Source organism: Clarias gariepinus, chromosome 1 (assembly GCF_024256425.1).
Source record: "Clarias gariepinus isolate MV-2021 ecotype Netherlands chromosome 1, CGAR_prim_01v2, whole genome shotgun sequence".
Lineage (NCBI taxonomy): Eukaryota > Metazoa > Chordata > Actinopteri > Siluriformes > Clariidae > Clarias > Clarias gariepinus.
Genome location: NC_071100.1, coordinates 16,219,871 through 16,234,277, shown reverse-complemented (window position 1 = coordinate 16,234,277; position 14,407 = coordinate 16,219,871). Strand labels below are relative to the sequence as shown.

Genomic DNA, 14,407 nt, shown 5'->3' with positions numbered 1-14,407 from the left:
GATTTAAACATCTGGCCAATAAGAATGCAGTCCTGTAACGCCCATCCTAGAGCAGCTGGCCAATGAGGAAGGAGCTCTGTAACACGGGGATATTTGTGTCAGTAATGCAAACGTACAAATCAGCAACAAAACTGAAGTGTTAAGGAAGAAACGTGGGAAACTCAGCAGCAAAACATTTAACATTTGTGCATTTAATTTTAGATTTTTTGTTTGTTTTTTTGGGGGGGAGGGGTCTTGCAATTACTTTTTATTTACTTTCAATTTAACTGATAGTTGATATTAAAATATCAATAGTTAAAAATAAAAATAAGAAAATAAAGCCATAAACCTGTAATCTTTTATAGATGCTGTACCTGGACCTGTACCGGATGCTCCTCCTGTACCAAGTGATGTGACTTATGTTAAACCTGAACTGATGAAGCTAAAGGATCCAAAGGAAAATCAAGGTGTGATTTTTTTCAGATTTTTTTTCCTGAACCCCTTAAATTATTTTTCATACATTCTTATCTTAACACATAGTGTTCTGAACTTAAATAATAGATGTTAATAGAGGTAAATGTAGTGTAGTTCTGGGGTCCGTTCTTTGTACGTCGCTTGACGCATCCGAGATGAATTGGCACATCTAAGATGAGATCATCGTGCTAATTACGATCTGGCTAAGTTGGTTCTTCGAGCACACCTGTTGTTGATGATTAGTATAGCTGGATTGAGTTGTCCAGGATTATTGCGCGCTCGTGCGTTGGTTTAAAAGGCGATATGCATCGACAGTAGAAACACTGATCACAAGCCCTTCGATTGGTTGACAAAATGGAAAAAGAGTGGCTAAATTTTTTTTTGTAACACGTGTTATGCGCTGAAATGCCCCCCTGCCATGGATTGCCTCCCCTACATAATCGCTATCAAATATTATATTAGAAAATAAATTCATAGATTAATGGTTTACAAATTACATGAGACAATAAAATAAAATAAGCAATATGAAAATAAATATGTTGTAAATGAAAAAGAGAAATATTAATATTTTTTTAAATACAACATGTATACTTTTATATTGTTTATTTTATAATAAAATTAGTTTCGTCCACTTTATCATTATAAAATATTTATTTTTAATATATATAAATATTTATTTGCATATCTTTATCACAAACCCCTGAAAAATAAATGTGTTACGAAATAAACATTATTTGTATTAATGGTCTTGACGGCTGTCTCGTGCCTAGGGTTTATTATAATAGTAGTATCATATTTGATAACAATAAACCTATGAATTTATGTTCATATATAATATTTGATAGCGATTGTGTGTGTGTGTGGGTGGGGCGAAGTCCATGGCAGGGGGCATATACTTTTTTTTTTCCACGTGAGTCAGTCGTGCTCTTTAACCAATTAGATGTGACCTCGCCATTTCAACCAATCATAACCCGACAGGAGCGCAGCCTAAATCCTGTTTACATGAAATAAACCAGCTCCCGAGACTCCAGGTTCAAGCTTACGGATATTCAATTTCAATTCAATTCAGTTTTATTTGTATAGCGCTTTTAGCAATTTTCATTGCCGCAAAGCAGCTTTACATAGTCAAAAGAATTATTTAAGTTTGTATGAAATGTGAATTTGTATGAATCAAAATGGTCAGTTTGTCCCTGGTGAGCAAGCCGAGGGCGACAGTGGCAAGGAAAAACTCCCTGAGATGGTAATAGGAAGAAACCTTGAGAGGAACTAGACTCAACAGGGAACCCATCCTCATTTGGGTGAAACAGAAAGCAGTAAATGATCTGCATTTATACAGTGTGTAGGGTGGGAGGCAGTTCAGCTATAATAGCTGATGTTAATTGATGTTAATATGGAGTCCAGGTAGTTATTGAAGACCCAGGTAGACTTGTAAGAAGTTCCAGTCATGAACTACCGAACTGTCAAGTCCCCAGAGAAACAGTTGCCAACACCAGTCAAGGCCAGAACCATTTTCTAGGTAGAGAGAATCATTCCCAGACACCAGACGCATCCCAGAGAGACACACGGGGCATCCATGTGACGAGATCTTCAGCCAGAAGCGGGGCACCAGGATGGGTCAGACACGTCCGGAGGGCAGAGGGAGTCTGGATCACTGGCAGCTCAGGAACGACATGTGTAGCTCGACAGAGAGAGAGAAAGAGTGAAAGGGGGAGACAGGAGGAGAGAGGAAAAAGAAAGAGGGGGGGAAAGAAAAGAAGAGGAAAGATGGCAGTTAGGTATGGTCACAGTCACACAATGTATGATGTGAATGTATATTAACTGTAGAGTGCTATGACAACAAATGCGAGAAGCGCATTGAAGAACGAAACAATCCAATATCATGGCAAATCCACAACAATTAAATACAGCTAACTGAGTTAGCGACGTATGAAGAACGGACCCCTGGACATTTAAGTGGTAAACAGAATGATATATTCCTCTTAGTGAATGTTAATTCAGTGACTGTTACTCACTAGGAAAGAGCGGTGAGGAAGATGGCAATTTGTACTCAGAAGTGAAGAAGAACACAGATAAAAGTAAGATGCACTAAAAGTGTACACATAATCTCTCTACACAACAGTATTGTTTTGACAAACAGAGATATTTACACTGTATTTACTACAGTCAGTAATAAGGCTGATGTTCTTGAAGGGACTTAGAAATGTGTTGTTTTTACTGCATTACCCAGTGCAAAATTGTGATCATTAGAAACAGTAGTGTGTACTGCGTGTATTCAGTATATAATGCAATTTGCTTCAAAAATGATTGAAGAAAAATGAAAGAAGCAACAAAAAAACATATTAACAATGGTGGCACAGTGGTGTAGTAGTTAGCACTGTGGCCTTACACCTACAGTGTTGTGGGTTCGATTCCTGGCTCAGGTCTGTGTGCATGGAGCTTACGATTTGCTTGGTGCATTTTCTTTGGGGACTTTAGTTTCCTACCTAAGGCAAAAGGCTTGTGCTCTGCGATGGTCTGGTACCCTGTCCAGGGTATATTCTTTCTGGTGCTCTAAGTCTCCTGGGTTCCAGCCTTCCTCTGACCCTGTACAGGAGAAGCAGTATAGATAATTAGTGAGTGAGTAAATAAATAGAAAGTAAATAAAATGCAAATGAAAAAGCTGACATTAAACTTGATATTAACTTGCAAGTTTTATTTCAAACAAAGTTTAATTTAAACTTTTACTTTGTCCTGAATGTAGTAAAGATTTAAGCTGCTGGCCAATAAGGAAGCAGCTTTGTAAAACCCACCTAGAAATGTAAAGGTACAAATCAGAAGGAACTAAATAATTGAGGAAGGAACGTGGAAAACTCAGAAGCAAAACATTTAACATTTTTGCATTTCTTTTTTTTTTTGTAATTGCTTTTTATTCACCTTTTATTTAACATTAGTTAATATTCAAATATAAATAAAGTGAGAAATAAAGCTATAAATCTGTAATCTTTCATAGTTGTTGTCCCTGGACCAAGTGATGTGACTTGTGTTAAACCTGAACTGATAAAACTAACGGATCCAAAGAAAAATCAAGGTGGGATTCTTTTTTTTCTATTTCATTATTATTTTTTATGACTATTTCTGTATTTCATTTAATCCCCTTAACCATTTTTTCCCATTACTAATCTTAACACAGTGTTCTGTAACTGATCAGAAACATTCAGTAACTAAAATGAAAATAATAGAAGTTAATAGAGGTAAATGTACTGTAGTTCTGGAAGTTTAAGTGGTAAACAGAATGGTGTGTGTTTCTTAGTGAATGTTAATTCAGTGACTGTTACTCACTAGGAAAGAGCAGTGAGGGAGATGGCAATTTGTACTCAGAAGTGAAGAAGAACACAGATAAAGGTAAAATGCACCAAAATTGTAAACACAATCTCTCTACACACTACATGGTACATGCAAAAAAAATGTCGGCCCCCCCATCCTCGTGTAGGTTTCACACGCTTGAACTGCTACACAACAACTAGAGACTTATCTAGCTGAACTACCCATTCCCAGAAGCAACAATCCACCTGACTACTGGCGCTCGAACAAAGACCGCTTTCCTTTGCTTGCATGGGTTGCAAAAATTGTAAACCTAAAAACTGACATTAAAGCTAATATTAACTTGTCCTAAGAATGTGGTGGAGATTTAAACAGCTGGATAATAAGAATGGAGTCCTGTAAGTCCCATCCGACAGCAGCTGGCCAATGAGGAAGCAGCTCTGTAACACCCACCCACACGGTATAATTGTGTCAGAAATGCAAAAGTAAAAATGAAAAAAAAAAAAAAGGACAAATTTAGGAAGAAACCTAAAAAACTCAGCTGCAAAATATTTTTGTATTTAATTTGTTTGGTTTTTTTTTTATTATATTTTATTTATCTTTAATTTAATATCAACTACAGTAAATCAATTCAAATGTGAATAATAAGAAAATTAAGCTATAAATTTGTAATCTTTTCTAGATGCTGCCCCTGGACCAAGTGTTGTGACGTGTGCTAAACCTGAAGTAATGATAAAAGGTGGAATTTGTTATATTTTTTTCTATTTCATTATTATAATTTTTTATGACCATTTCTGAGTTTCATTTAACCCCTTTTACCATTAACAATCTTGCAATTACTTTTTATTTACCATCAGTTGATATTCAAATATGAATAGTGAAAAAATAAGAAAATAAAACTCTACATCTGTAATCTTTTATAGATGATGTCCCTGGACCTCCTCCTTTACCAAGTGATTTGACTTGTGTTAAACCTGAACTGATAAAGCTAAAGGATCCAAAGAAAAATCAAGGTGGGATTTTTTTTTGTTTCTGTGTGGAGCACACACTTTGGTGTTTTTTTTTTTTTTTAACATGTAAACATTAGAAACAGTAGGCAGTCGCACTCGCACTCGCCTTTCCAGTGCCCACAAATTTTCTATTGGATTGAGATAAAGGCTTTGTGATGCCACTTCAATACCTTGACTTTTTTTTCCTTAAGCCACTTTGTAACTAATTTGGAGGTATGCTTGGGGTCATTGTCCATTTAGAAGACCCATTTGCACCAAAGCTTTAACTTCCTGGCTGATGTCTTTAGATGTTGCTTTAATATATCGACTGTACATTGTTTTCTTTTCTCATGATGTTATCTATTTTGTGAAGTGCATCAGTCCCTTCTGCAGCACACACAACATTATACTACCACCTCCACACTTCACAGTTGGGATGGTGTTCTGAGACTTCAAAGCTTCGCCCCTTTTCCCTCCAAATATACTGTTTATCATTATGGCCAAACAGTTAAATTTTTGTGTCGTCAGACCACAGGACATGTATCCAAGATTTTTGTCCCCATGTGCAGTTGCAAATTGTAGTCTGCCATTTTTTTTGGTGGTTTTGAAGTAATGAAGACTTTCTCCTCCCAGAGTAACCTTTCAGTTCATGGTGGTTACAGGGCTCATTTTTACTGTGGATAATTAAAAAGTAAAAAGTCTTTTGCAGTTGTCCTGGGGTTGATTTGCACATTTTGCACCAAAAATCATTCCTCTCTGGAACTCACAATCTGTCCCCTTCCTGAGCGGTATGCTGGTTGTACATTCCCATGTTTTTTATACTTGCATATTATTGTCTGAATGGATAAAAGTGGACCTTCAGGCATCTGGAAATTGCTCCCAAGGAAGAATCACACTTGTGGAGGTCCACAATTCTTTTCCTGATGTATTGGTTGATTTCTCTTGATTTTTTTCACTAATGTCAAAGAAAGGGGCTCTGTGTTTGAGATGTCTCTTTACTGAATATGCATCCACAGGTGTGCCATCAATTAATTCACATGGAATCAATTAACCTATCAGAAGCTTCTTAAGCTCAGAATGCAATCATCTAGAGTTTTCTTTTTGTTTGAAGCCACAATAAACTTAGTGTATGTATACATCTGACTTGAAAGTGAAGCATGAAAGTGATAATAAAAAACATAATTCCTGAAATGCATATAACAATTTTTTTTTTTTTTTTACTAAAAATGTTAATATTTATTGATCTGAAACAGAAAAAGTTTACTCTGATTTAATGTTTGACAGTAAAGAAAAAAAATTGTGTTTTTTTTCTGGTGTATGTAAATATCTGGTTTTAACTGTAATTGTGTCAGAAATGCTTTAAAAATCGGTTGCAAAACTGAAACATTGAGGAAGAAACCTGTAAAAACATTTAACATTTTGCATTTAATTTTTTTGCAATTATTTTTGTTTACCTTTAACATCAGCTAAAAATCAAATATAAATAGTCCAAAAAAAGGTATAAATATGTAATCTTTTCTAGATGTTGCTCCTGGACCAAGTGATGTGACTTGTGTTAAACCTGAAGTGATGAAGAAACCAAAGAAAAATCAAGGTGGGTTTTTTTTTTCTATTTTATTATTATTATTATTATTTTTATGACCATTTCTGAATTTCATTTAACCCCTTAAACCAGTTTCTTTTCCAATTTCTTATTTTAATGCATAATGTTTGGTAACTGATTGAAGTTAATAGAGGTAAATATACTGGAGTAATGAAAGTTAAGACTAAGTTCTAGAAATTATGATTTTTAATTATGAATTTAAAAACTACGATAAAGTTATGAGTTATTTTGCTCTGCCAATGCATATTCTTCCATGAGTGGCAGGACTGACTTTAAGAAGGTGACCGACAGTTAGCGACCTACAGTTAGTGAAATTACCAGTGGTGATTTTTTTTTATCTATTTGGAACTATGGAACCAAAATGTGAGGAGGATAAACCTGTTATTAATCTCATGAATTTCTTTATATTTTCACTTTAGAATATCAGCTCCATTAATGTCTGGGTTACAGGGTTAAGTTCCAAATAGCATAAAATGGAAAGATATTGAGCTATGTAAGGTATATAATCCCTTTTATTAGTTTTTTAGCTCAAGCTGTGACAAGAAAACATGGATGGTTCAGAGGAAGTTAAGAATGATTTTAAAACCATTATTAAGGAGACAAAGTGTTGTTTAAGATGACAGAGTTATCAGATGTGTTTTCTTGCTAAAAGAGCTTCCATGACAGATTTAGGTTTTAAATGTGGGTTTTGGCAGGCAGTTGCTCTCTCTTTAGTACTGCCTATGTACTGCCTGTACTGACCTATGTTGGTCAGCATAATGGTGACTGACAGTTAGTGTAGTTAATGATCGTCAGAACACCTGTGATGCAAAGTGATGCATATAAGTAAACATTCTAGTGCTGTTACCATCTATTATTATCACTCACAGAATTCCACTTGTCCAGTCAGATTATTCAGTATTCAGTCAGAACTGTATAATCTTTTATAGATGATGATTCATGTTGAATCTTTCATAGATGCTGCCCCTGGACCAAGTAATGTGCCTAAAACTGAACTGAAAAAACTAAATCCAGGTAAGATATATATATAATTTATTTATTTATTTTATAATTTATTTAAGTTTTTCAACTCTTTAAAGCATAATATATATATATTTTTTTTTTCCCTATAAAATACTACTGCCAAGTCTTAACACGTTACCACTGGGCCCCACCCTGCTGGTGCCGAGCCCTGGCTATCTTCAAGAGTTGGGCTCGGGCATAGTTCTTTGTACTTGTCCATAGATCAAATCACATATGGAAGCTTTTACGGATGTGTATTGATGTTTAGATGCGATGTCGTCAGGGCCGTCGGTCTCCGCCGAAATTTGTGCACACATGTAGCATGTCAATCTCATCTTTTAACCTACACGGCAATAGCTGATGAAGTATTAAGGCATAAGAAAGCATTGCTCTTGACATTTTTTCTCCTCTTATGTTTAATAGTGGCTCACAAACTAAGTAGGTGCATACTGCCACCTGTTGTTTTAGAGAGTGTAAATACTGAAATGTACCTGAGTACGGAGAACAAAAATAATGTGAAAGCTGGCCAGCAGGTGAGCGCTAAGGGGAAGCAATAATTTCTGGGCATGGTAAAAATCAATTGTGACTAATGTGAAAACTACCGTACTTCAGTACCTTTTTCACCTATTTGTACTTTATTTAAGTATTTTTTATTAGTGGGTACTTTTCACTTGTACTCCACTACATCCTTTAACAAATGTGTACTTTTTACATCAGTACATTTCTGCATAGCGTTGCATTAGATAATCACAGTTAGATGTGTAGCATTTAAAGCAGTAATATCACTATCTGATGACTATCTGATGTAATTGCATGATTTTCTTTCCTCCATAAAATGCTCAGTCATATACTGTAGCAGGTGTTTGAAATCAGAAATGGTGATGGTTTCAGCCAGTAACTAAACAGCAAATTCACAGTTTGACAGCAGAGAGAGAGGGAGAGTTTTTAAAATTATTTCTTATGATAACCCAAAGCTTACACTGCGTTCCAAATTATTATGCAAAACATATTTTTTCTTAGATTTTTCAAATTACTTATATGAATTGCAGTCATTGTAATGTTCCAGTCATCAACTATTAGAGTACAATTTTTATAAAGAACAAAAAATGGTCATTTGTGAAATTATAAGCATTCGCAGATTATTACAAACTGAAAGGTAACTGAAATCAAACAGTATTCAAGTCAAAACTTTATTATAGGTGATGTTACATTTGCACATAGGACCCCTTGTTCGAAAGGAGCTTCTGAACTCTTCCATCTATTCAATTTGTCAGGTTTTGGATGGCATCTGTTTCAATTGTTTTGTATGGGGACAGAATAGCCTCTCAGAGCTGTTGCTTAGATGTGAACTGCCTCCCACCATCATAAACACTCCTTTTGATGATGCTCCAGAGGTTCTCAATAGGGTTGAGGTCAGGGAAGGATAGCGGGCCAGGCCATAAGTTTGTCCCCTTTTATGCCCATAGCAGCCAGAGATGTATTCTTTGCAGCATGAGACGGTGCATTATCATGCATGAAAATTATATTGCTGCGGAATGCACGGTTCTTCTTTTTGAACCACGGCAGGAAGTGCGCTTTGAGAAACTCCACATACTTTCATTTTTACCCCGTCATGGATCCTAATGGGGCCGACAATTTCTCTTCCCATGATTCCAGCCCAAAACATTACTCCACCTCCTCCTTGTTGGCGCCGTAGCCTTGTTTGCATGGGGTGGCCATCAACCAGCCATCTGCATCTTGTAGCTGCTCTTTTAACCCGATGTAATTGCCTGTTGGAAAGAGTCCTCAATCTTCCCTTATCAGCATGCACACGTGTGTGCTCTGAATCAGCTACATACTTCTTGATTGTGCGATGATCGCGATGAAGTGTCTTGGCAACAGCTCATAAAAATAAAAAAAATATTTGCAATGCAAAAATCCTGGAGGCGATAAAAACCGATAACGTCACAAATGTGCAATACAAATTCGATAATGACTCAATAACAGCACGAATCGATACCAAAGCATTACAGAGGCATTATTTCCTTCCTCTTAATGACCTGAACAAACACGACAGAATTCACATTGAGCCCAAACGAGCCTGTAAGGAGCCGTTACAGACCTCTACCCAGCTTCCCAGAGGTCGTATCAAATTTGCACCGGTTTAGAATTGGTAACAAGGTTAGTGAACAAAGTTCACTGTGGACTGAGTGGAATGTGGGTAGTAAATTAAGGATGACTCGTTTCCACACAAAAAAAATGCAGATTAATCATTCAAGGTTAGTGACTACCTGCTAATCCACACAGATTATCTGGTACCTGCCATCACCTGTTTGCAAATCCAGCTCTGATTTATCCCTGTGTAAAAGTCGTTTGATGTGAGTAGTTTAGCACACACATGTACAACTTTTGAGATACGGAACATTTTCACTGTAAATAAATGGGAGTATTTTTTCTTCACATCAAGAGTTAGAAGCAAAATTAAAATTAGTTGTTCATGGTATTAACCAACAATGAAGCATTTCATCCTGGAACTATCCTAATTTAAAATACAACGACTAATGTCTGTTGTGGTTAATAAAGTGAATAGTGGTCAATAGAACTGTGTGTTTTATCTTATCAATGGCTAAATCAGTGTTTGTACCCAACTAGGAAAGAGCAGTGATGGAGCTGGCGACATGTTCTCAGAACTGAAGCGGGCCATGGAGAAAAGTAAGATGAACTAAAGTGAAGTATTTGGAAAACAGTATTGTTTTGACAAAGATATAAAATATACAACATTTACAAATCAAATTTAAATTTTATTTGTCACATACACCACCCATACACATTATGAAATGCAGTGAGATGCTTACAGAACTATTCGTGACCTAATAAGTAACGATGAGATATCCATAATCTAAAATAATAAGTACAAATATATAATATAAATAGAATAAAATACAGTATATATATATATATATACTGTATATAAAGTGTACATGTGTACACTCACCTAAAGGATTATTAGGAACACCTGTTCAATTTCTCATTAATGCAATTATCTAATCAATCAATCACATGGCAGTTGCTTCAATGCATTTAGGGGTGTGGTCCTGGTCAAGACAATCTCCTGAACTCCAAACTGAATGTCAGAATGGGTAAGAAAGGTGATTTAAGGAATTTTGAGCGTGGCATGGTTGTTGGTGCCAGACTGTCTGAGTATTTCACAATCTGCTCAGTTACTGGGATTTTCACGCACAACCATTTCTAGGGTTTACAAAAAATTGTGTGAAAAGGGAAAAACATCCAGTATGCGGCAGTCCTGTGGGCGAAAATGCCTTGTTGATGCTAGAGGTCAGAGGAGAATGGGCCGACTGATTTAAGCTGATAAAAGAGCAACTTTGACTGAAATAACCACTCGTTACAACCAAGGTATGCAGCAAAGCATTTGTGAAGCCATAACACACACAACCTTGAGGCGGATGGGCTACAACAGCAGAAGACCCCACCAGGTACCATTCATCTCTACAAATAGGAAAAAGAGGCTACAATTTGCACAAGCTCACCAAAATTGGACAGTTAAAGACTGGAAAAATGTTGCCTGGTCTGATGAGTCTCGATTTCTGTTGAGACATTCAAATGGTAGAGTCAGAATTTGGCGTAAACAGAATGAGAACATGGATTCATCAAGCCTTGTTACCACTGTGCAGGCTGGTGGTGGTGGTGTAATGGCGTGGGGGATGTTCCCTTTCAAAGGCTACACTCGATGCTGCGTGAAAATGCTATGGGAACATCTTGTCATGTTGCCGGTTGTGAAGCATGTGTGTATCAAACACGCCAAATTTTTGGCTTTTATAACCTCGGTGGGTGACGTCATCTGATAGGACGCACCTGCAGGTTGTAAATAGGAGTGAACCGGAAACATTCCTCAGATTCTTGTCTTCACCTAGTTGTGAGCGTGTTGTGTCTAACCAGCAAAATAAGTGTTTAACTCACGGATAATGGCAGAGTTTTAAACGAGATGTCCCTCCGAGTGTATAATCCATATCGGAGGGCGATCTCTACACTTTACTGTTTTGATTAAGTGCTACGCGCGTGTCTCGCATTCCTTGAGAAGCCTCGAGCCACCGCGCATTCCTGGGGCTTAAACTCGTGCATCCGGCAGAGCAGTGAGAGACGGATTTAAAAAATCCTTTCTTTCGCGTTCTCATCGGATCAGGAAATTCCTCTGTCCGCTCTCAAGCGCGCCCTGGCGCTTCTTGTGAATGGGCAAGGATAAACATCCTCTCTTGCTTCCGCGGAGATGGTAATAGCCTCTAAGCACTTAAAAAAATAAATAAATTTAAATAAATAAATAAAACATAGACGGCAGGTTCTGTCAGGTGGCCGGGGGCGGAGCCTCAACGACGCTCTCTCCCCTTTTCTTAGCAATCTCCATATGAGTTAACCCTTTCATGGAGTAAGCTGTATTCATCCCGTGTTTTCTTGCCTCTCCTAGAAGAGCTTATGCCCTCAAATGGAATATATTTGAAAGTTGGTGCATGACGAAGCAGGTAGACCCAGTCCACTGCCGAATTGTTTCAGTGCTGGAGTTTCTGCAGGAAAAATTTGTCCTCTGGCTTGTGCCCCCTTGTTGAACCACTAGAGTCAGTGCCTCAGGTTTCTGACCCTCAAGATGGTTTTTCTAAATGGTGTTATCTCCCCATCCTGACTAGACTTTGCCCCTGGGCTAGTCAGGGCCATTTTGCATCCTCACTATCTATCTTCCAAAAGCTCCATTCCCAACATGCGCCCTATTGCTTTTGAAGCCTTCTGTCCTCCGCCTTTACAGCTTACAGGAGAGATTTCACTCACTGTGTCCAGTACGTGCTCTTCAGATTCACGTCCACCGCATCAGCCAGTGGCGTAAGTCAGAGCAGCTTTTACATGTTTTGGGGCCACAAGCTGCGTGAGAGATGCTATTGCCCTCTCCTATGAGGCACGTAGGCTCACTTCGCCTCTAGGAATCAGGGCTCATTCAACCAGGGGAATCGCCTCATCTATTGCACTAGCAAGAGGTATTCCCTTGCAGCAAGTGTGTGACGTGGGGGGTTGGTCCCAAGGAGTTCCCAAAGGTGTTTAGCACTTGTTGGCCCCTTTGCCTTCACTCTGCGGTCCAGCTTACCCCAAACCATCTCGATTGGGTTCAGGGCCAGTGACTGTGGAGACCTTTTTTTGTTAAGTACATAACTCCACATGTGTTCATTCATAGTGTAAACTGTATAAATTATACGAAGAGCAGCAGTATGGGTGTCCATGGAGTTTAAAATTAAATGAAGTGTGTGTGTGACAGCAGCAGTAGTCAATTTTACTACATAATTTTCAACATCAGTAACATGGCAGATATTTTTAAAGAGAGTAGAGAGAGAATGATGTCCTAGATTTAGATTAGGGACATAAACACAATAAGGCCACTTGAATATTGGACATTAATGGTTATGGTACAAATTTTACAAACAAATGACGTATTTCATAACAGAATTAAGAGGCCAAACGATGTCTGAAGTCAACTAGTGACAATTATAACGCTGAACTATTTTTTTTTAAAGACCAGGGCTATTTTATATTTTTACTGTATTATGGTCCAAAATATATTTTTATTATATATATATATATATATATATATATATATATATATATATATATATTTTTTTTTTTTTTAAGACAGAATCAAAATGTACTTTGTGAGCTGAATTACAACCTTGCACTTGATTGTGCTGTGTATATAATGTGTTTCAGTTTGACTAAAATAAATACTTACCCACAAATTTATTTATTTCTATTTTCTTTCATAAACGTACTGAATATAGCTAGAAAAAGATGATAATTAAATATTTATTCTGTATATTTCTTTGCATATAACCATGAAGAGAGTCAAATGTCTTCACTCAAGAAATGATGAAACAGCTGAAGAACATGGTAAATACAATTGTTTTGGAGCAGTTAGTATTTTTTAAAAAGGTTGTGTACAAGTATTATACAAGCTTTCAGGGATGATAAAGGAGCAACAGGAAGGTCAAAAATGTATTTTAAAAAGATTGTTTCTGTCTCAGAATGAGCTTTAGCTTTATCCAAATTAAGTTGTCAGATTTTATTTTTCTGTATCGGTATAACATACAAGCTGGTAGTGTTAATTACTAAATTTTTTAAATGTTTGTTTTACTTAGGTTTGTGCATTAGATTATTCAAGTTAAGATTCATTAATGTTTTTTTATTTATTTTTTTTATTTTATACTACAGTTTAACCTTGGATTACATGCATAAATAGTCTCCAGAAGCGTGGTTATATATCAAAGCACTCATATAAGAAAAACTCGATGATGCGTTCCACAATCCAAACATATCCATGTTAAAATTATTAATACAATATATGAAGTAAAAATAAAATAAATTAACCAGCACTTTACCTTTAAACAGAATCGTAGCTGTAGTGATTAAGGCCAGAGAGAGCAGAGGAGAAGGAATGGGAAGCTACTGTGTAGAACAACTTTCACGCACACACACACCAGTTTACCAACAGAGCCTTTCACTGATACAATCGCGTGTAACCCATACAAACACAAAATAAAAAAAACCTTTAAGCTCACACATGGTCACAGTTTTATAGTAAACAGTACACGCACGCACAGATGTTGACTATACGAGTGAAATACGCGGACTGAGACCAAACATGGGAGACAATTACACACAATACTGCTCATATTTCTGAACCTTGCTTGTTTCCCTGAGTTAAAATTTATTTATAATATTTTGCTCATCTTAAAAAACACTCACAGATGAAGGTACTTGCAATCCAAGGTTTAACTGTATTTACCTATTACAAATTAGTGTTTTTGTAGCATGTAATTATTTACATTTCTTATATATTATTTTAAATATTAATATATACCTTTGAAGATCGCTAGTTTGATTCGCGGTTGATGCTGTAACCAGGAGAGAGCTGATTGGCTAAGCTATCTCAGCGGGGTTTTTGATTGTGATGTAATGTGATTGTTTTGACTATATACATGCTTTTAGAAAAGTTTTAAAATAACAATTATGCTTTGCAAAAAATTATGGT

General features: G+C 36.7%; 1 pseudogene; it reads left to right on the top strand.

The window, feature by feature from the left end:
• The window catches only part of LOC128520437 (titin-like), a 105,029-nt pseudogene extending 91,378 nt beyond the window's left edge, over window positions 1-13,651 (top strand).
• The last annotated feature ends 756 nt before the right edge of the window (window positions 13,652-14,407 follow it).